At 38.0% G+C, this 21,623-nt stretch overlaps 1 protein-coding gene across 3 annotated transcripts in view; it reads right to left on the reverse strand.

The window, feature by feature from the left end:
* The window catches only part of LOC140469258 (volume-regulated anion channel subunit LRRC8A), a 72,577-nt gene that overhangs the window by 24,308 nt on the left and 26,646 nt on the right, over positions 1–21,623 (reverse strand). Inside the window, exon 1 of one of the 3 annotated variants that reach the window (XM_072565596.1) lies at positions 20,627–20,784. The exons of 1 other annotated variant lie outside the window; for it this stretch is intronic. The gene's annotated coding sequence lies outside the window, so the exon portion shown is untranslated. Of the gene's footprint in view, positions 1–20,248; positions 20,346–20,626; positions 20,785–21,623 lie in introns of those variants that run through there. One more of the 3 variants, XM_072565595.1, reaches the window with a different exon arrangement.

The raw sequence follows: 21,623 nt of genomic DNA on the forward strand, positions 1-21,623 counted from the left end.
GATACCAATGTCTCTGTGGCCAGTGCCACAGATTTTGATGTGTGGTGTTCAACATGGTGATTGTTTGGAGCAAGCAGCAAGCTGAATCTGTAAGGTGCCTGCAGGTTTCCATGTTGCGTTTTCATCCAGCTTGTTTCACAAGTTTGGTAAGATAGAAAGCTAAATATTAACAAGATGAATTGGGCCATTAACAAGGCACTTAACATGCTTTAATTACTGTCAGTTGGCAACTCACTGCTGCCTAGCAAGACACTCGCCATGCTACTTGAGAAAAACATAAAAGATACGCAAGATGCTTCTGGTCAGACTTCTCAACCCATTCTGCCACACATCTCACCATGGTACACGTCACTTTGACTGCTGTAGATTTCATTTGATGTCTGACATCTGCACACACATTCAGATAATCAAGATTCCTCTGTATTTGGAAGTACAAGCTTTCGGAACACTGCTCCTTCATCAGGCAGCTAATGGAGTAAGATCATAGGACGCAGAATTTGTAGCAATAGATCATAGTGTCATACACAGATGCAATATATTGAACAAACAGACTGTTGTTAAGATTTTCATCTTTTAGCTCCCACTGATTAGGTGAAGCTAGAGTTATGATATAATTTCATGGGCATCAGCACTGAATGACTAAACACTGATATCCTGTGGTATGCTGCAGTATAAATGTTTGTGCCATCTATTGATTTGGACGATCAGTTTTTTTTAAACCCAGACTTGAAAGTGAATAATGCTTTGATTTGTTATCGAATTAAACTGGTCATACCAACAGTAATGGAAGCAACCCATTCTAAAAGATGAAAGACTTAACAGCAATCTAGGTTTGTTCAATATATTGCACCAGTAATGATCTTTTGCTATAAATTCTATATCCTATGATCATACTCCATGAGCTACCTGACAAAGGAGCAGTGCTCCAAAAGTTTGTACTTTCAAATAAACCTGTTGGACTATAATCTGATGTTGTGTGATCTTTAACTTTAAATGAGTTGGATGAGCTCATTTGTTAGTGTACAACTAATAGCTGCTCTGCTTAAATTTTAGTTTTATATAAACACAAATCAATTTCAACATTTGAGCTGCGTACAACCTGTCACTTTGATGCAACAAAGCAAAGAAAAATTAATTTCACAGCAATGCATTAAGACAGAATGGACAAGTATATCCACGTATCTTTTGGACAATGCAGGAATTCTTTCAATTAAGAGATGTAACCAATCAAGAATCATGACTTTAGAATTGGCACTCAAAACAGAGTCACCAATCATAGTTACATATTGATCAAATCCTCTTTTGAAAGGAAATAATCTATTTTAAAACCATGCTAAAAACAGCAAGTTATTCTTTTTAAAACACTGAATTTTCGACAAAGTTGAGACAAATGTCCCAGAATTTCATCATGACGATTTAGGACCAGCATTCTGTGCACATAACAACACAAAAAATAATGCAAGAAAGGTAATTACATTTGTTTTACATCGTGGAATTACTCCCTATTGAAGATTTTTGGTTACACTTTATACTATGATGTAAATTTTCACCTATGGTGCCAAAATTACAGCTCCTACCTTACAAAAAAAGCATTGAACACACTGAGCTCATCAAATATTTTGGTCACCTAGTCCAGCATAACACAAAAGTGTTGGTTGAGAAACTGATATTGAAATGAGATTCAGAGTCAATCAAAATCAATGCAGTTCTCACCTCCGAGTTCACAGATGCTTACCAAAACTTAACTACAAGTTTACTATTGAACTTCTTGGATTACCTTCATCTGTTACTTCAGATGAAAGAGTTCGCATTCAAACTAATATTGTGGTTTATTTTCAATGTCAACATGTTAGTATTGAAGTGGTGTTTTAGTTTATTTGATTTCACACCATCTTGAGCAAGACATTTCAACATAAATGGCATATCACGGTGACAACTTTTTGTCAGATCAGAAAGCATGTATTCCAAGTCCAAATAGGTAAAACCATTTCCCCTGTTTCTCTTTTTCCTACCTCCAATTGCCCCGACACAGAATCCACCATTCTCAAGTTTTGGCTTCAAAAATGTGCATGGCATTCCTTCATAAATATCAAACATCAAAAGTCACAGCCACTTTAGTCATACTGCATATTGCACAGTAATATCATGTACAACACCAGTAATACTCAAAACAATACATAAAAAGGAAGTGTACCAGAAACAGCTCAGATTGGTCCATTTTCTACTTCTAGAAACCACCAGAATTTCAGACATTTCACGCTGTTACTTGATCACTCTATATCAATCTGCTAAACCTAAGCTTGCTTGGTACCTTTAAAAAAAACTTCAGTCTTTCGATGCATCTCCTCTGGCTATGTAATAGTGCATCAGTGACATTCTATTATGGCCAGTGTGTGTCCTCCTGTTCTAGCCAATAACCTTGATTGTCCAAAACAGAGACTTCCAATTGACTAACTCCTTTATGCTTCCCTCCCTATAGGATCACCCACCAGATGGGCGAAAGTGAAGACTGCTGATGCTGGAGATTAGAGTCAAGATTAAAGTGGTGTTAGAAAAGCACAGCAGGTCAGGCAGCATCCCAGGAGCAGGAAAATCTCTGTTTTGGGCAGAAGCCCTTCATCAGGAATGACTCAATAAAAGTTCTGTCTTGCTGCTTGCTGGCCCAGGTGGCTCTGCATGTGCTCTGCTGTACTTGACCCCAAATAAAGATGGTAGTCATATAAGCAACTGCTGCACTTTGGCCCTGATATAGATGGTAACTACATGTGTGCCCAGCTACATAGGTGATGGCTGTTTAAATGAGGCTGTCGCCAAAAGAATTCCTGCATTTGCTACACTGCTTGGAAGCGAAAATGGGAATCGTAGCTTTTTATTTGTGACATAAGGCCTTCACTGGATATTTATGAACCATACCCCTATCCCTATGCCCTGGTCCAATGCTCTCTTCCACAGAGAAAAAGCAGAACAAGGGCTTGTCTCTGGCCACCACTTCATCATTCCTGATGAAGGACCCCTGCCCGGAACGTTGATTTTCCTGCTCCTCGGATGCTGCCTGACCTGCCGTGCTTTTCAGCACCACTCTAATTTTGACTCAGCCACTAGATGACCCATTTTTGATTAAGAACATAAAAAACAAGAATATCAATGTCCACTATATGTCATAAAATGTGTTAAAGAAATTGTTGCAAACAATTCTGTATGGCTACCTTTGTATTTCACTACAATTAATACTGCAATTCCTTAAAGACTGCTTTTTAAAAACTTTAAATCAACATTTCCCAAAGTGTGGATCACATAAGGATTTCAGAAACAGCAGATGGGATCATAAGCTCCCCTTCCAACAAGACTGGGTCCTACACTGTACTGAAAGTCGAAGTGGTGGCCAGCCAAGATCTTGTCCTTACTTTTTCACTGTGGAAGAGAGCTTGGGACCAGGGCATAGGGATAGGGATAGGGATAGGGGTATGGTTCATAAATAGCCAGTGAAGGCCTTAAATCACAATTAGGAATCTACTGTTCCCACTTTTGCTTCCAAGCAGTGTAGCAAATGCAGGAATTCCTTTGGCGACAGCCTCACTTAAACAGCCACCACCTATGTAGCTGGGCACATGTGTAGTTACTATCTATATCAGGGACAAAGTGCAGCAGAGCACATGCAGAGCCACCTGGGCCAGCAAGCAGCAAGACAGAACTTTTATTGAGTCTTCTGTCATGGGAGAATATGGAGAGATTCACTGAAACCTACCTAAGTACATAAAATAATAACACTTAAAAGTATATTAAAACTTACATTTTCATAGTTATGATGCATTTTTTCATCTATAATATGAAAACTTAAATAAGTATGTACTGAATATCACTATGCTACATTATTTTTGTTTTGGTTTTGTTGTCATCAGAGATCAGATTAATTTGCAAATGTAAAAGGGAATCATACTAGAAAATAGATTGGGAGCTTTAAATCTTGCCTCCTCCTAGGATGGACTTATTATTCACAAAAGAGCTGGGATAGGATCCAGATAACTGATTTAGAGGTTAGCAAGACTGATAATGCAAGGACAGCCTTATCTAGGAATAAAAACAATCATGTAAATCAATTCCAGCCTCGAGCGACTGTCTGTGTAGAGTTTGCATATCCTCCCCATGTCTGCATGGGTTTCCCGAGAGTACTCTAGTTTCCTCCCACAATCCAAAGATGTGCAGGTCAGGTGATTTAACCATGCTAAATTGCCCATAATGTTAGGTGCATTAGTTAGGGATAAATGTAGGGGATTTGGTGTGGATGGGTTACTCTTCGGAGGGTCAGTGTGGACTTGTTGGGTCGAATGGCCTGTTTACACACTGTAGGGAATCTAATCTGAACATAATTAAGAAGGTATTCAAACCTACTGCCTATCAACCCCCCTAAAAAACACCCACTGTTGATACAGTTGTTGACAGTTTCACTCGATAACTTATACCAATTCCTTTTCTTTTTACAGATTACCTTTGTACTTGGCTATAGAATAAAGCTAGTTATACAGCATAATATCTTATCTTAATTAGGAATAAGTGGAGGCAGTTAGCTTTTCTCTTCCTTTAGAAGGATTATGGCAATTTTAGGGAAAGGAGGTGTCTCGATAAACTTAAGGCACTTTAGATGCTTCACAGCTTTTTAACTGTATACTGCATGTCCATCTGCCTCACCTATGTTGGTGAGAGGCAAATAGATAACCAAAAGAAAATTTTCTTTTAAAAACTCTTACATCCTCCATAGAGATTAATTAAAATTAAAGGAATTCCCAAATGACCAATGGAAATAACCGAAGGACAGGATTTCACATTTGAAGACCTTATGTAACCAGCAAACAAATATCAATTTGGAGCAAGTATCAATTAATGGGCAGTTAATTGTAATTAGGGTGTACAATATATTATAATTTGGGAATTTTGATTTTTAAATGGAGATGGGTGGATGTTGGTTTTAGTTCTGTGAAGATAAACTTAAAAAAAAACATCATTTCCAAAAATGTCACATGACCTGAGTCTCATGTGAACTACCAAATGTAATCAACAGAAAAATAAAGCTTAAGATCTATCAAGACAGATTTTATTCAGGGATTTGACTTGTCCAGTATTACCATCAACTGATAAATACACTAAACTAAAGGTATTTCTACATTAAATAATGCAATTGCAAGATGTCTTACAACTCGTTTTGCTTCTGACAGAAGTGTAACCTTACACAAATGTTATAACAAGAGGTAAACCCCCTCCGTTAATTTTAAACCAGCAACACAGACAAGATTTATCCCGTGTGGTAATCTGTGAAAATTCAAAGAGGCCAAGAACTAGTTAAAGTAAAAAGTAACAATTTTATTTCTTAAAATATAACAGAGAATAATTAGCTAACAACTATTTACAACTCCTTCCTCTAACCTATCATATATTTTCCCTTTTAAAAACTAGTACGATAAAACCCCCAATTAAAATTTACAAAAATTCTAAGTTCAAAACCAGCCAGCTGTCAAATTTTCTCTTGGTATCTTCTGCTATAGATTTTCTTCTTCTTAATATTTCTATTTCACAGGTTACTGATCAAAAAAGGTACCTCTATGAAAGCTATTTTTCAGACAGGTTGTACATGTTGGTGGCTTAGTAGTTGTCTCTCAACTGTTCTAGTTTTCCTGGTCTTATACCCCAAAGCATCAGAATGTCTCATTTGCTTTTAATATTGTCAATATACTAAATTCAAATTTGATTAGCGTTTGGTATTTTTTGGGGTAAATTTAAACTGGTTGGCCGCATTTGAATTTGTTTTTGTTTCCAGGCAACCAGCTACTCTAGCTGCTGGACCACATGTTACATTGTAAATTCTCCAGCACTCTGTGTGCCTCTCTAAGTCCTTCACTGCCTTCAAGGAACAGTACAATTCTGCACCTTTATAACACAAATAAGTTGCAAGTTCTTCCTGGCTCTCCAGCAGGCTTAATGTTTTCCATTATACCAAGTCAAGACTTCTAGTGTACTTTAAAAGTCATTCCACTTTGCCTGAGTTCTACATACTTGACTTCCACCACCTTCAAACTCCGAAAGCCATGTCCATTCTGTTCTTTTCCTTTGGAACAGAAAAGCTATTCTCATAAACATCCTGCTTGTTTGTTGATAGAAAACAGTCATCTTCCCTTTATAGCAACAGCTGTTTTTTTCTCCACACAGCAGTAGCTGCTTTGTCTTTCTCACTTGGCTCAAACAGATACACTATGGACAGATAAGCATGAAACTATCATTTAATTTCAATGGGTTGCTGCTTGTAGCTTATCCCCATCACAATCAGACTACATGGGAATGTTTTCAAGCTGGTATGCTTCTGATATTACCAATTTTACATTAAGTTAAAAGGAGACACATTAAACTTGGATTTGCTTGATCTGCTTAAAAGTCAGAGATACCAATAGTATAAGGAAAGATCTGGCCAGTTACAACTATGTGTATTAATACTCAGACCTGGCGATACTTCAAGCTTGCAGTTCAATCAGGTATCTCTATTGATGTTTGAGATATCCTCATGCATACTTCACGTCCCCTGGTCTGTTAAGTAAAATGCACCACCTCCCACAATCCTTGAACAAAGTGGCACAAAAATATTAGTGATCTCTCTGGCATGCATGTCCCCATTTCCAATGTCAAGTTTGAATCTGGCAACAAGTCAAGGGGATCACCAGGCATCCAGCAACAGTGATGTTATCAAGTAGAGTCAGCATTTTCACAGACAGCAAACTAGGAAGCAAATTGCATTAATTATTCACTAGTTTTTAATACATTTAACAGAGAACAAGGTGAATGACTGAATCATACAGATGGGATGAAGATAGGAGTGTCAGAAATTTTAAAACATGTTTTAAATATGTGGAATTTATAATGGATAAATTTGACTTCCACAAATATAAAATTAGTTTTGGTTAAGTGAGGCTGTTCAGTGTAATTATGACTCCACGAAAACCTTAGTTGCACCTGAATGAATAAAATGTAACTTTTTCCAAGGGTTTGTACAGCAAAAATCACAGTACAAAAAGGCAAGTTCTCAATAATTTAGTGATTTCCAATTGATTGTAAACTGAAGAAATTTCAACAGTATACTCAAAGGAGAGAAATGAAATCACTAAAAGCGATTTTGGGATTTCTATATTTAATGATGCTGTCAGTTTGAGAGGAGTAATTGTGATGAATGCTGACAGTTTTGCTGTATTAACAGAAAATCAGGATCATGTAGTTCATCACTTAGTACATTAACAGATTCTCCCAGGTTAACTGGCCTGACCATGCCACCTGATCAACAGCAACTTCATAGCAAAGGCCAGGTTTGCAAATTATCAAAAGCATGTTATTCAGAGAATTACTTCTTACCTTCAATTTCCAACAGATAAATCACACTCTATACAAGTGTGTTGCTCATTCTTCATAATCAAATGCATGAATAAGGTTACATGATCTAAATGCCTGTGCATCATGTTGCCGCAACAGCAAAGTATTTTCTATTAAAGAAGGCTTGCATACAGGTTACTGGAATTTGGCCTTTGTCAATATTGTTCAAGCTAGCTATGGGAAAGTAGACTATGATGAGTCACTATCCAATTTTACTTCTTACAGGAACAAAGGCAAAATACTGCAGATGCTGAATATCTGAAATAAGAACAGAAAATGCTGAAGAAGCTCAACAGGTCTGGCAGCATCTGTAGAGGGGGAAACAAAGTTAAATCTTGGAGTTCAATATGCCTTTTTGAAGAGTTTTTCCAACGCTTTGTTTTGATTTCCTTCTTGCCCATCCTAGTTGCTTAATCTAACAAATCTCTGGGCTTTATAACAGGGCTTCTTTTGATACAGATGAACAAGGATGAAACATACACATTGTGCAATCAGGTACTCAACAGCACAATAAGTCTACTCCAAACTGATGATTAAAGCAAAACAACAAATTTCAAGAAAACCCACTACACACACAAAAAGCCTTTAGATAAATCACCAATTGTGTTCAGAATTCTAATATATTTCACAATGTTCCCCTTTGATGACCTAATTACAGCATAATCATTCAGCATATCCTGTTAAATGATTACAGAGCAGTTTTCTGCAACAGTAATTTTGCTACACAGCACTCCTTCTAAGTCTGCTTAGAGCAGACTAAGGATTTCGCCATACTCCTCATTGATAATACAGCACAAAAGTGATGTAAAAGTGTTACATCTTTTAGTTTATACTACTTTCCCACCTCATGCATTAAACATTTGTAATTAATATTCTCTCAAACAGATTGTTTCTGATCAAACAAATAACAGACATGCCCAAACCATCAATGCATTAACTTGAAAACAAATGATTGAGGAATCCATAAATAGTTTCCATTTGGCCAATGTTAAGTTCACTCTCTCAGTACATTTACTCAAATACATTAAGCTTTGACAAAGTACCCATGGGCCCTTGAGTAAGATGTTGCCGGAGTTTCAACACCTTCCCATTTATCTACTCAGAATGCTCATCAACTTCCTATCACTAATGTAGCCAGGACCACCCTACTAATTAGGGATTTCACAGTCATCTAAAGCCAACTGGGAAGAATCCCAGAGCCCAGTGACATAGCTCATTAAGAACAGTGCTTTAGAATTGTTACAGACGTTCCTGGTTCAGTAACTGAAATACTAAAGCTGTGACATGGTTTTATTTGGTCACTGCCTGGACGCTTGATTGTGAGTATGGCTTAAGGACTAATTCATTCATACAAAATTGTGAATAGAACTGAAGACCATGTAGTCATCAGCGAATATCCCCACTTTTTACTTTATGATGGAGGGACAATTATTGATGAAGCAGTTGAGGCTAATTGGGCATACAATACTGCCTGTGGAACTCCTGCAAAAATGTCATGGGGTAGAGATGATTAGCCTCCAAGAACCGCAAGCTTTGTGCTAGGAATAAGTCCAATCTTTCATTACCAGAGACTGTATTCATTATCAGGAAGGACAGTTGGAATTAATTAATTAATGTATCTGTCAATAAACAACTAACAAATACAAGGTTAAATCCTTGCTCGGAGGAAAGCAAATAATAAGTGTTGAAAAAGGAGCTGCACTGATGAACTTCAAGTGGATGAATGCTTGCCATAATCTGGATACAGACATGGAGCACCAGAACTGATTTCTTAATCAATGGGCACTTGCTGTTATAATTGACCAAGATAATGTTATCTGAAATCTTGACAAATTTACAACAAACATCTGTTGCTGTTTGCACAAAACAGCACAACATTGCACAACATGTGCAAAGGACCTACATGGAACAGCTTTGGGCACGTAGTCAACCTTGATGTTCCAGAAGAAGTTGAAAATTAACTTGAGTGCGCATCCTCAAACATTCTGATTTTACCTCGAAATAAATTTTGGCCTGCTGTCATCTCATTCCTTGCCAAGTACATGGATACTCTGCCCCTTGAAGGATTATGTTCCAAATTTTGTGTTCAGTGGTGAAGCAAAGGCACTTGCTGCTAAGCTCCAAGAAGGTTGCTTACAGAGAATACACAATCAATTTTACAATTGACCATCTATCTCATGTACAGGAACACCAAACAATTTGAAAATTGGGTAGAGAACGAGAGACAGAGCAGCCTGTCCAGAAGCTTCCAAACTCGCTCTGCACCTCCTTGACCTTCTTGAACTGCTGCAGTCAGTGTGGTGAAACTGCTTCAGTAAGGAGTGGCAGGATTTTCATCGACTGATCTGAGTCAGTTACAATCATTTTGTTTTTATATCCCACCTTTAACAGAATAAAGACATGGAAAATAGGGACTTGAGTAGGCTATTGTGGAGTTTGATTCTGCTCCACTATTCAGTGTGATCATGAATGATCAATCTGCTCAATAGCTTGGGCCAATACTCTTTGACCACTTTAGCCCTCAGAACTATATCTATCTTCTTCTTGGAGATATTTTCGCCTTAATTGCTTTCTGTGGCTGCAAATTTCGCAGGCTCACTGAGTGAAGAAATGTTTTCCTCAACTCAGTCCTAAACAGCCTACTCCATGCTCAGTTTCAGTGACTTGTGTACAAGGACACCAGATCTCCTTTCTCATTTCTCTTTCGTAAATTCATGATGACTGACTCTGTCCAATCCTGTCACTATTTTTCAGTGTTAGGCTAACCAGTCGATAATTCTTTAATTTGTTGTCTTTAATTCCATCAAATTCCCCAAAACTAATTTCCCATTAATACTGATTTCTTTCAGTTCCTCCCTCTCAATATTGTACAAAATACAGAGACACGGGATTGAGTGTGATGTAGTGGTTTGGATCAGAAGCTCATTAGCTGAAAGAAGACAGAGTGGTGGTTGATGGGAAATGTTCATCCTAGAGGTCAGTTACTAGCGGTGTATCGCAAGGATCTGTTTTGGGGCAACTGCTGTTTGTCATTTTTATAAGTGACCCGGATGAGGACATAGAAGGATGGGTTAGTATTGGGATAAAGAGTACTGGGCTAATGGTAAGATACTTGGTAGTGTAGATGAACAGAGAGATCTTGGTGTCCATGTACATAGATCCCTGAAAGTTGACACCCAGGTTGATAGGGTTGTTAAGAAGGCATACGGTATGTTCGCTTTTATTGGTACAGGAATTGAGTTTCAGAGCCATGAGGTCATGCAGCAGCTGTACAAAACTCCAGTATGGCCACACTTGGAGTATTACATACAGTTCTGGTCACCACATTATAGGAAGGATGTGGAAGCTTTGGAGGAGATTTACTAGGATATTGCTTAGTATGGAGGAAAGGAAAGGCTGAGGGACTTAAGGCTGGCTTTGTTGGAGAGAAGAGAGCTGAAAAGTGACTTAATAGAGACATACAAGATAATCAGAGGGTTAGATAGGGTGGATGGTGATGGCTAGCATGAGAGGACATAGCTTTAAATTGAGGGGTGATAGGTATAGGACAGATGTCAGAGATAGTTTCTTTACTCAAAGAGTAGTAGGGCCATGGAACACTCTGAGAATGTGTATAGGGAATGAGCAGGTAGGGAAAGAGTTAGGTTTTGAATTTTGTGAAACAAAAGGTTCAGCTAGCATGACTTTAATCAGATAAGCACTTGCAGTAAACAATGAGGTGCTGGAGGCAAGGGTAGTGGGTTGCCGAGGTGAAAAATCTTTCACTATGTAAAGCCATTTAACAAGATAAAGAAGCATTCATTATGTAAAGTCAGTTAAACAAGGTGAAAAGCATTCATTATGTGAAGCCAGTTAAGGTTAAGAACATTCATTGTATAACACCAAATGGCTTAATCTCTACTATTGATACTCACTGATTGCAACAGTCACCCAATCAATTTGAATGTTTCCTTATCCGGATGCTGTTCCCTGTAAGTGATTATATACACTTCCTTAAGAATCTGCTGTTCGAGAGAAGACCAAGAACTCATGTCCCTGTGCACATGTCCCTCCAGGACCCGGAATAAAGATGAAGGAGGTAAACCTATACTGTGCTTCTGAGCGTTTTGCTTCGACTGAGGTGGGAACATGATGACAATATTGGCATGGTCAGCAGGATCCAAACGAATAGTTGCAATCGGACGGTGTTACCGATTGCCCGGGACATTGGTATCTTGAGGCAGACATACCCCACAAAGCAAAATTTTAAACCTCGGTCAATATTTCTGTGAGCCAGAAATGGTCCCCTTGTTCGATCGCTCTCTATACTATGGACGCCTCGAACGATAATTAGTTCAGTCGAGAGAGACAGTTTCGCAAGCACGCTGACAAACAGAAGTTCGAGTTCTCTGCTCTGTATTGGGGGGGATTTAATTGAGGACCAAGTCCTTTGCATTGTACCGGGGTTTAGGTCCCCGGGTTAAAGAGGTCCACGACCTCCGCGCTGTATTAAGCTTCGAGTCCCCTGGGTCAAATTCAAGTTCAAGTCCTCTGCGCTATTTTGAGTTTTGGGTCCCCGGGTTTTATCGCGGTTCAAATCCCCCACATAGTACTGGGGTTTGAGTCTCCCTGGGTTAAATTCAAGTTCAAGTCCTCCGTGCTGTATTGGGGTTTGAATCCCCTGGATTTTATTGAGGTTCAAGTCCTCCGTGCTGTATTTGGGTTCGAGTCCCCTGGATTAAATTGGGGTTCAAGTCCTCCGGGTTTTATCGAGGTTCAAGTCCCATACGTTTTACTGAGGTTCAAATCCTCCACGCTGTATTGAGGTTTGAATTGCATGGGTTAAACTGATGTTCAAGTCTTCTGCGCTGTCCTGGGGTTCAAGTCCCTTGTGGTTTATCGAGATTCAAGTCCTCCGCGCTGTATTGGGGTTCGAGTCACCGGGGTTAATTTGAGGTTTGGGTCCTCTGCGCTTATTTGGCGTGGGGGGGGGGGGGGGGGGGGGGTTAATTGAGGTTCTAATCTTCCGCGCTGTGTTGGGGTTCGAGTCCCCGGGTTAAATGAGGTTAGAGTCCTCCACGCTGTTTTGGTTTTGAGTCCCCTGGATTTTATCGAGGTTCAAGTCCTCCACGTTGTATTGGGGTTCGAGTTCTCTGTGTTTAAGTGAGATTCGCAACCTCCAGTCCCCGTGAGGAGTAAAGTGAGAAAGGGGTTAAAAAACCCTAATGGTGAAATTTGAAGCTCTGTGAGCCTTTGTTCTGGGGGAAAGAAAGTGGCTTGGACTGCGGCGCTGTGTGGTCCACTGTGAGGGCTTTCTCTTTTCCTAAGTGTAATTTTAGTGAGAGGATGCTAAAAACAAAATGAGAAATGCTGAAATTAAGGCTGTACTAATACTAGGGTTGAGAAAGGAAAGTTTCAATGTAAATTGTGCCATGCTGAGAGTGTTTGATGTTTAAAAATTTTGGTTTGTTAAAACACTGGTTTGGAAAATCCTTTTAAGTAACTGTTTTACCTTGTTTGAATCAGGATCTCAATTCAATGTGCTTTGTGGGCTATGTAATGGGGCAGATTTTGTTTTTACATTAAAATTGTACAATATTATGTCCTTTTTAAAATTATCAAACTTGTAACCTTAAAACAAATTGATTGATTTAGTATCTTTAGCCCCTGACTTGTTTCAAATTCCACAATACCGGTTTAAAAAGACTGTTGGGTCACTGCTCATGCTTTAGCCAGATGAGAATATTGAATCATAATATCTTTGCTGCTGTGCTTTTATTGCTGAGTGTTCACAAAAAGAAGACTGCATTTTGAGTTTGATGCTTTGTGAAGAATTTAGAGAGAATATTAGAACTTGAGGCTGAGCTGTTTCAGTTCTGTTAATTATTGTTAAGACTTCATTGGCCCCCTTCATATTGCAAATTCAAAGAATGTTGATCTCTACCAAAGTTGCCACTGTAATTCCGACTGTTTTATTTGGGAAGTTTCATTTGGGGAACATACTTTAATATATTCTGCATTTGTTTCCCACAAATATTTGTGGGAACTGAAACGGCCTCTTCAATTGCTACAACACAGGAAATATTTTGTTGCTTTCTTGTTGTTCTAGATTTTGGAAATACCTTTCCTGACAGCTTTCACATTAGCCAAGTATCAATTTGTTAAAGGAAAATAATTTTTGAATAACCTGAATGGGGTCCCCCGAGGGTTTGATTTTAGGACAATTGATTGTTGTTTATAATTGACTGAATTGCTTAGGCAGTACAGTTTTGAAGTTTATGGATTGTATAAAACTTGATAATGTCATAAATCATTAACAGAGTAACAGACTTCAAAAATTCAAAGCATGTTGAAATAGGCATACACTATTTAGTGTAATTAGATGTGTGACTGTCTTCACAATGATAACCACCTTGGCAAAAAAGGAATGAGAGAAGAAATGCAAAGATACTTTCAGCAGCTAACATCTTCTCTAGAGTTTCTCCATTCACAGATAAAACACGCCTTCGGACCACCGCTCACCCTTCCACAACCCGATCCAACAGATTCAATCAGCTCCCCAGTTATGAATAGTGAAGAAGTTAACAACAGAGAAGAGCAGATCATACACTCTTCTTCAGTGGCCTTCCTGTGGACATTAAACCATGTCAGCTCTACCTTGTCTTTCGATCATTACATGACAACTGCTAGTTGGCTTTGTTATTTTTAACAGCAGAGTGGGAACAGCAAAGAATGCTGTGCTCACCTAGCCTGCAGCTGCAGGTGCTGCACTGCATGCTCTGATGCGCTGGTATCCTCCATCTGAAGCATCTCCGGAAGGATAGAAGTCTCGTCAGTGTTGTTAAGTATTTAACTGCCCTTACCCAAGAATTCAGATTTCTCCGTAGAGTGATGTAGAAGGACAGACTGGATTTTGTTTCAGGTTGGACTTTACTGCAGGAGATTCTGGAGAAATGGTTTGTTTCCACTTGAATTAGAGGGGGTGGAGTGGTCACAAAGGACTGTGGATTTACAAACCTTATTGGTGAGCTTTTTCCCATGTGGGAGGATTCTTCAAATTCTATTTACTGTAATGGACTAGTAGCTTTTTTATTGTTATAATCACTGCATGTGTGTATCAATAACTTGCGTAAATACTGGCTCCAAGAGTCTTATGAAAACTGGTAATGCCATAGGTTAACATGAAATGATTAAAGGAGGGAATGAGAATGTGTATAGGGAATGAGCAGGTAGGGAAAAAGTTAGGTTTTGAGTTGTGTGAAACAACATGTTCAGCTAGCATGACTTTGATCAGATAAGAACTTGCAGTAAACAATGAGGTGCTGGAGGAAAGGGTAGTGGGTTGCTGAGGTGAAAAATCTTTCATATGTAAAACCATTTAACAAGATAAAGAAGCATTCATTATGTAAAGTCAGTTAAACAAGGTGAAAAGCATTCATCTCGTGAAGCCAGTTAAGGCTAAGAACATTCATTGTAAAACACCAGATGGCTTAATCTCTACTATTGACCCTTGCTGATTCCAACAGTCACCCAATCAATTTGAATGTTGCCTATTTGGATGCTACTCCCTGTAAGTAACTATATAATTTCTCAAGAATCTGCTGTTTGAGAGAGAAGACTGAGAAACATGTCCCTGTGCACATGGACATTCATTCTCTCTCCCTCCAGGGCCTGGAATAAAGATGAAAGAGGTAAAACTATACCGTGTCTCTGAGCATTTTGCTTTGACTGAGGCCGGTATGGGACGACAATAGCACTGCCTGCAACAGTATAAGACTCGCCAACTTTAAGGACATTTAAATGGTCATTGGATAGACATATGAATGTAAATGGAATAGTATAGGTTAGTTGGGCTTCAGATTGGTTCCACAGGTTGGCACAACATCGAGGGCCAAAGAGTCTGCACTGCACTGTAATGTTCTATGTTCTATTTTCAGACAGCAGTTTAAAACTAGCCCAAGCAAAGGGATGCCTTGGCACATAGCAGGTAGCAGCAATAAGTAGGCAGTAGAATTGAAATATTAACACATAACAAGCCAGAAAGTTAAAATCACTGCATTTTTCAGAATCATAGAGTCAGAGTCATTCAGCACAGAAACAGACACTTTGGCCCAACTTGTCCGTGCTGAGTAGATTTCCTAAACTAAACTAGTCCCATGTATCTGCATTTGGCCCTTTTCCTCTAAATCTTTCCTATCCATGTACCTGTCCAAACGTCTTTTAAAAATTGTAATTGTACCTGCCTCTACCACTTTCTTTGGCAGCTCATTCCGTACACCCACCACCCTCTGTGTGAAAAGGTTGCCCCTCAGGTCCCTCTTAGATAGAGTTATAGAGTCATACAGCATAGAAACAGACCTTCAGTCCAACTAGTCCATGCCAAACCATTTCCCAAACTACACAAGTCCCACTTGTCTCCTTAACATATTCTGATTTTCAAACAGTAAACTAAACAATTATGATTAGTTTAAGTAAGAAGCTAAAATCAAAATAAACAAATTTAAGCAAAATATTTTCGTAGTGAAGAAGCTTGATATTCTACAACTTTAATTCGTTTTATCGGTAAGTATCTTAGGTGGCCCAAATTTTGAAGACGCCATGCTTAAAACCTACTCACACTTCTCCCAACTGCATGAAATTGTTTTGAGGAGTTTTAAAGTAAGATTAAAAGTGCAAGAATTGATTTTTGTTTTGCCAAATCATGATTGAATTAGAGGGTGCAGTTTTTAGGAACCTTTACAGCAAATGCACTGGAGAGAAACAGAACTGGTGATAACAACATCTGACTTTCCACATTCTTCAACTCATGTGCCAACTTCCAAAGTTGTTATTGGTTTAACTGCAGTAATGGTTCTGAGCGTTGACATGTTTTGCAGTCATTATCACAATAATATCCAGGCTAATAATTTTTCAGAATGTAAAGGATTAATCAGAGAGAGAAGAAGGAATCATGTAGTTTACTGGACTGATTTAATGGGATTTGCTTGTCTAGTAAGTGAAGCTTTTTTTTTGCATAAAAGTTTACAAAGTATAATGTGAGAGTGGAGGTTTCTAACCTTCAGTTGAAAAGTTTGTTATTTTAAGCCACAATGAACCCCTACTCAATATTGGCTAATGAAAGTGAATCAAAGAACTTTACTGAAATTGTTAGCTAAAATAAGATCCAAATTTGATAAGGAATTAAAATTTCATCTCAGTAAAGAAAATTAACTTGAACACATATTCATAGAGATGTACAGCATGGAAACAGACCCTTCAGTCCAACTTGTCCATGCCAACCAGATATCCCAACCCAATCTAATCCCACCTGCCAGCATCCGGCCCATATCCCTCCAAACCCTTCCTATTCATATATCCATCCAGATGCCTTTTAAATGATGCAATTGTACCAGCCTCCTCAACTTCCTCTGGCAGCTCATTCCATACAAGTACCACCCTCTGCGTGAAAAAGTTGTCCATTAGGTCACTTTTATATCTTACCCTAAACCTCACCCTAAACCTATGCCTTCTAGTTCTGGACTGTCCCACCCCAGGGAAGAGACTTCGTATATTTATCCATGCCCCTCATGTTTGTATAAACATCTATAAGGTCACCCCTCAGCCTCTGACACTCCAAAATGCTTATTAATTGAGAATTGTGATTTTAGCTTACTAACTTGATAATCTGTGCCTTATATGGACTGTTTCTAAACTCTCAATCATATCAGATAAATTAGTTGTCAAACAGCAGGAATAAAAATGGTATTAAGGGAAACAAGTGGTACCCAAGCAAGAGTTTTGGTGGACTTTCCAAGAAAGAGACATCAGGTAGCTGGTTAAAACTACATGCAATGTTTCTACCTTCTCCCACTGCTCTTCTGGTCTACCATACATTGCTCCCTCTTTCCACTGCATCATCAGTGGCAAAATCTTCAACCTCTTGCTTCTGCCATTCTGGAATGCTCTGCTAATAATCTCCACATTAAACTTCACCTAACCCTGATTCTAAATTCAGAATATATGCACAAAATGGTTGAATTCCAAATTTAATTTGAGAGAGAGCAACTGCTGTCCTCAATTTAAAAGGGCAATTACACAGGTGTGATCAAAGAGTTGTCTAAAAGGGGCTGGGAAAACAGGCGAAGGGACAAGAGAGGAGATGAGCAAATATTCCAATAGATATTTTCTAACGCTTAGAAAAAATATATTCCAGTCAAAATTGACACAATGCAAAGGATGAACTACCTGTGGTTTATAAAGGTGGTTAAAGTAGAGTATCCAATCAAAAAGTAAGGTATACAAAGTGGTGAAAACTAGTAACATGGCACAGGATTTGGAATTTGTTTTTAAGAGCTTAGAGAATTTTTAAATAGATAGCTACAAAAATAGTAAAGAATGAGAACATTGATTATAAAAATAAATAGACAAGAAATACCAAAACAAACAACAAGAGTTTGTTATGTTGTTATGGGTATACATAAGGAAGACAGTTGCTAAAGTAAGTATGCAACTCTTGGAAGAGGAATTAATAATGGGGAACAATGAAATGGCAGATAATTTAAATCAATATTTCACATTGGTCTTCATAGTGGAAGACACTCTAAACATCCGAAAAATAACAGATAAGCAAGGTGCTAATGGGACAAAAGACGTTGTAGCACTGATTATAATAACAAACAAATGGAATTTCCTCCCTAATGGCATTGAGAGTGCAGATAGACCAGATGTACTGCAACTGTTAAAGGTGGCAGCTCATCACCACCTTAAGGGCAATTAGGGATGGGCAATAAACGTTGGCCGAGCTTGTGATGCCTACATCCTGTGCATGAATTTTAAAAAAAGCTAAAGAAAGACCTTATGGCCTGCTTCTAAGAGTATCAAATGAACTGGTTGCAGAAATAGTTGAGACATTGGTCAAAACATACCAGTCTGACAGGTGCTTGGGAAACTGGTCAACCCAATGGACTTGAGGACATTTTCCCCTTTAGGCTCATGCACAAAGTCAGTCCTGGCTGGTGGGATGAACATTTCCTCTCTGCTCGCTGTAAGGCTCCCACGAGGAATAAGCTTAGAGTCGCAGACCACTTCCTTTTTGGCATAAGCCCAAAATATAACCCAGTAAATTAACAATGTTATTTACAAAGGTCATAACCAATGTAGGAAATGGAAAAAAAAGAGGACAGAAACCAATTTGATGAATAGCATGCACTTAAAGTCAATTTTGAGATAAATGTTTCAAACAAAATAATAGGAACTTGTTTCCTTTTGAGAAAAAAAAATCAAACAGTTTGGCAAATTGATCTGACATTTCAGCATTTATTATTCAAAATATACACATGCTAAGAGAATCAAAGAATGAATCACACAGTTGGTGAGAACAATAGCAAAAGTTTTTTTCCTTTCTCTCTCACACAGCACTGGTCTCCTGGAGGCTGGAATAAGTTCAAATGCAAGCATTTCGAAACAACAGATTTCTGTACACACATTCAGTTTAACTTACCAGAAGTTTTCTTTAAATGAGAACTACTGAAAAGGCCTTCAGATTCTTTTTCAAAGTCAAAGACAATCCTAACATCAACATTTTCCCATGAGTGAAGTACAGCTTGGCCTCAACTGCTCAATTGTCCCCTTTGTAGTATGGTTTGTGGAAAACAAAATTCCCAATCTAGGTGATGCCATGATTTTATTCTGACAATAAGGAAGAAAATAAAACACCATCTTGTTTGTAAATTTGAATTATGAAACTATAGTAGTATCTGACCAACACTGTATATCATTTTTGTTAAACTGCATGTGCAATTACCACTTTCCTGCAGAGATCAACAGTAACGATTTTAAAAGGCCTCTCATACACTCATGAATCTGACATCAGAGATCACTCAGGTAATACATACAGTGAAGTAAATGTAAGAATAGAATAAACTAACATATATAAATAACTGAAGGAATTTAAAAAAGAGAAATTTCACCCTACAAAATTAATCTCTCTTGACACAGTAAATTCCCATTATCAACATCCAGCAATGCACAACATCCTGTCCAATGAACAGTGCATAGCAAATGAAATGTGAAATAGTTGAAAGAATAATTATATCTTCAAAAGTTTCAAAAATGTTCAACTCACAGCATTAGTCAAGGAAACCTAAGACTCAACAGCAACAGACAGACAATAACAAGCATTGCTGTGGAAGGTTACCAAAAATAGACACTAAAATCAAAACAAAATCATGGTTAAAAGTAGAACTGAATAGTCCCTATATGAGCATTCGGTATTAATTAGACTATTACATAATGCATCTTTAAATTTAGCAATAGAAAGTCAAAACAACAGTTGCTCAGATGGAAAAGCTTCTCTATTAGTGAGGCTCAAAGTTCTTACAACAACTCTTCTGCTAATTCAATCTAAGTTCACCTGCCAAAACTTTACTTCAATGAACTGAGCCAGATTTTCCCACACAGAATGTTCAATGTGACTAGCAAAGATTCAGTGTTCGACCAACAACATGCTATTGTGCAGTATTTGGCTCATTACATGGAAATGGATACATTAAACACCACACACACATCCCTAGACCAAAACTAAGTGGTAGCGATCATGCTCAGCTGCAAAAGAAAAGATGTAGCTATAATTTCAAGGCATGTAATTCAACTGAAGAGATTAAATAATGCACATCAATATTGTCCAAGTTATTAAGTAACATGAACATGAAAAAAATTACAGGAAGAAAATATTTAGAATAATTTTAAAATATTCAATTGCCATCGGTAACTCAATCATGTACAAAAGTTTAAAAGAATTAGCAACTTTTATTATAAACCTCATCCAATCTCACTCAAAAGCAGAAAATTATCATGGAGCAAGACAGCCAAAGAAGTGGATGCTTACAGCGTCAATCACAGATGATAATGATGCAGGCATGTATCTTTTCACTATTTCTCCACTCCTTTGGATGGTGAGGACTTACTTCCACACCATTTGAAGGGCACTTTAGAAGATGATCTTGTTCTACCTAAGACAATGAATACTTTAGAAACTGTGTGATTTTTAAATATAAAATTTAATTTTTAGAAACAAAAATTGTGTGAATGCAGCTGCATGGCAATTTACATTAAATCAGTATAGGTCACCAAAAGCCAGTAAGCTGTGCTCAAGATCAAATGCAGATTGGAAACTATGGATAACCTACAGTTCAGCTTCATCCTGTGAACTTAAACATGACGTCTTTGTCCCAATGTACAGTATGTATAAATTAAAAATACTGACCTGACACAGATGGGTCCTTATTAAATTTGAAGCGCGTGGCCTTTCTTGAAGAATACAATAGTTTACATTTCGATTGACTATTCAACTTTTTAAAGAATAAAACAAAATATACGATGATCCTTTACGCTTTCTCTACTTCGAGAGTCTTTTTCTCTAATACTGTTCTCTATGAACCATGCGTGTCTCTCGCAGCAGGCACAAAACTGACTCCCACATTTTTGCAATTCTGCAGCTGTTGAAGAGCATAACCGTGATCCATGTTGACTCTACAATTTTCATTTCCTCTCTTACGTCAGATGCCTGCTACATCTTACTTCCACACCCAAACCACAGAGATTCAGAATTCAGACTTGCAGGTCACTGCTCTGCGATAAGGTCTTTAAAACTCTTAGTTCAAAGGAGATGGCATGTAAAAGTCATTTCAAAGTTGAGTATTTATAAACAGTTGTTCATATAATACACTATACTTAAATTGATGCAATATTTATATATTTTTAAAATAAAGGTATGCATCTGTAAACAGTTAGGGTTTTGTCATTTTCGCCTATCTGAAAGGAATGCTGATTCCAGAAGTGTGCATAGCAGCAAGCAACTACAGCTCCAAGAAGAACGCGAAAAAATATCAACGGTGACAAACCCATGCTACAGGAAAAATCATTCAAAGCAAAGTAAACACAACTTACTAATGAAGAAATTACTTAATATAGTGACTGAAAAGGCCATACTCAAGAAATACATAATCATTAACAGTTTCCATTTACTGACGTACTCAACTGCACATAAAACAATGGTATATAACATCTGGGACATTCATTTGTAAATATTCAGTATTCTCAAAGGGCTTTGAAATAGCATCATCCCACTGACAGCCACAACTGTAATGTTAACTTTGACCCACTTAGTAAATAAAAATCTGAACATAACTAAGTGAACTTTGGGGTTCAGCTAGGAGGCAATGCGCTGCCTTCCTGCATTCCTAATTTAGTTACATCCTAGT

Source organism: Chiloscyllium punctatum, chromosome 49, assembly GCF_047496795.1.
Source record: "Chiloscyllium punctatum isolate Juve2018m chromosome 49, sChiPun1.3, whole genome shotgun sequence".
Classification (NCBI taxonomy): domain Eukaryota; kingdom Metazoa; phylum Chordata; class Chondrichthyes; order Orectolobiformes; family Hemiscylliidae; genus Chiloscyllium; species Chiloscyllium punctatum.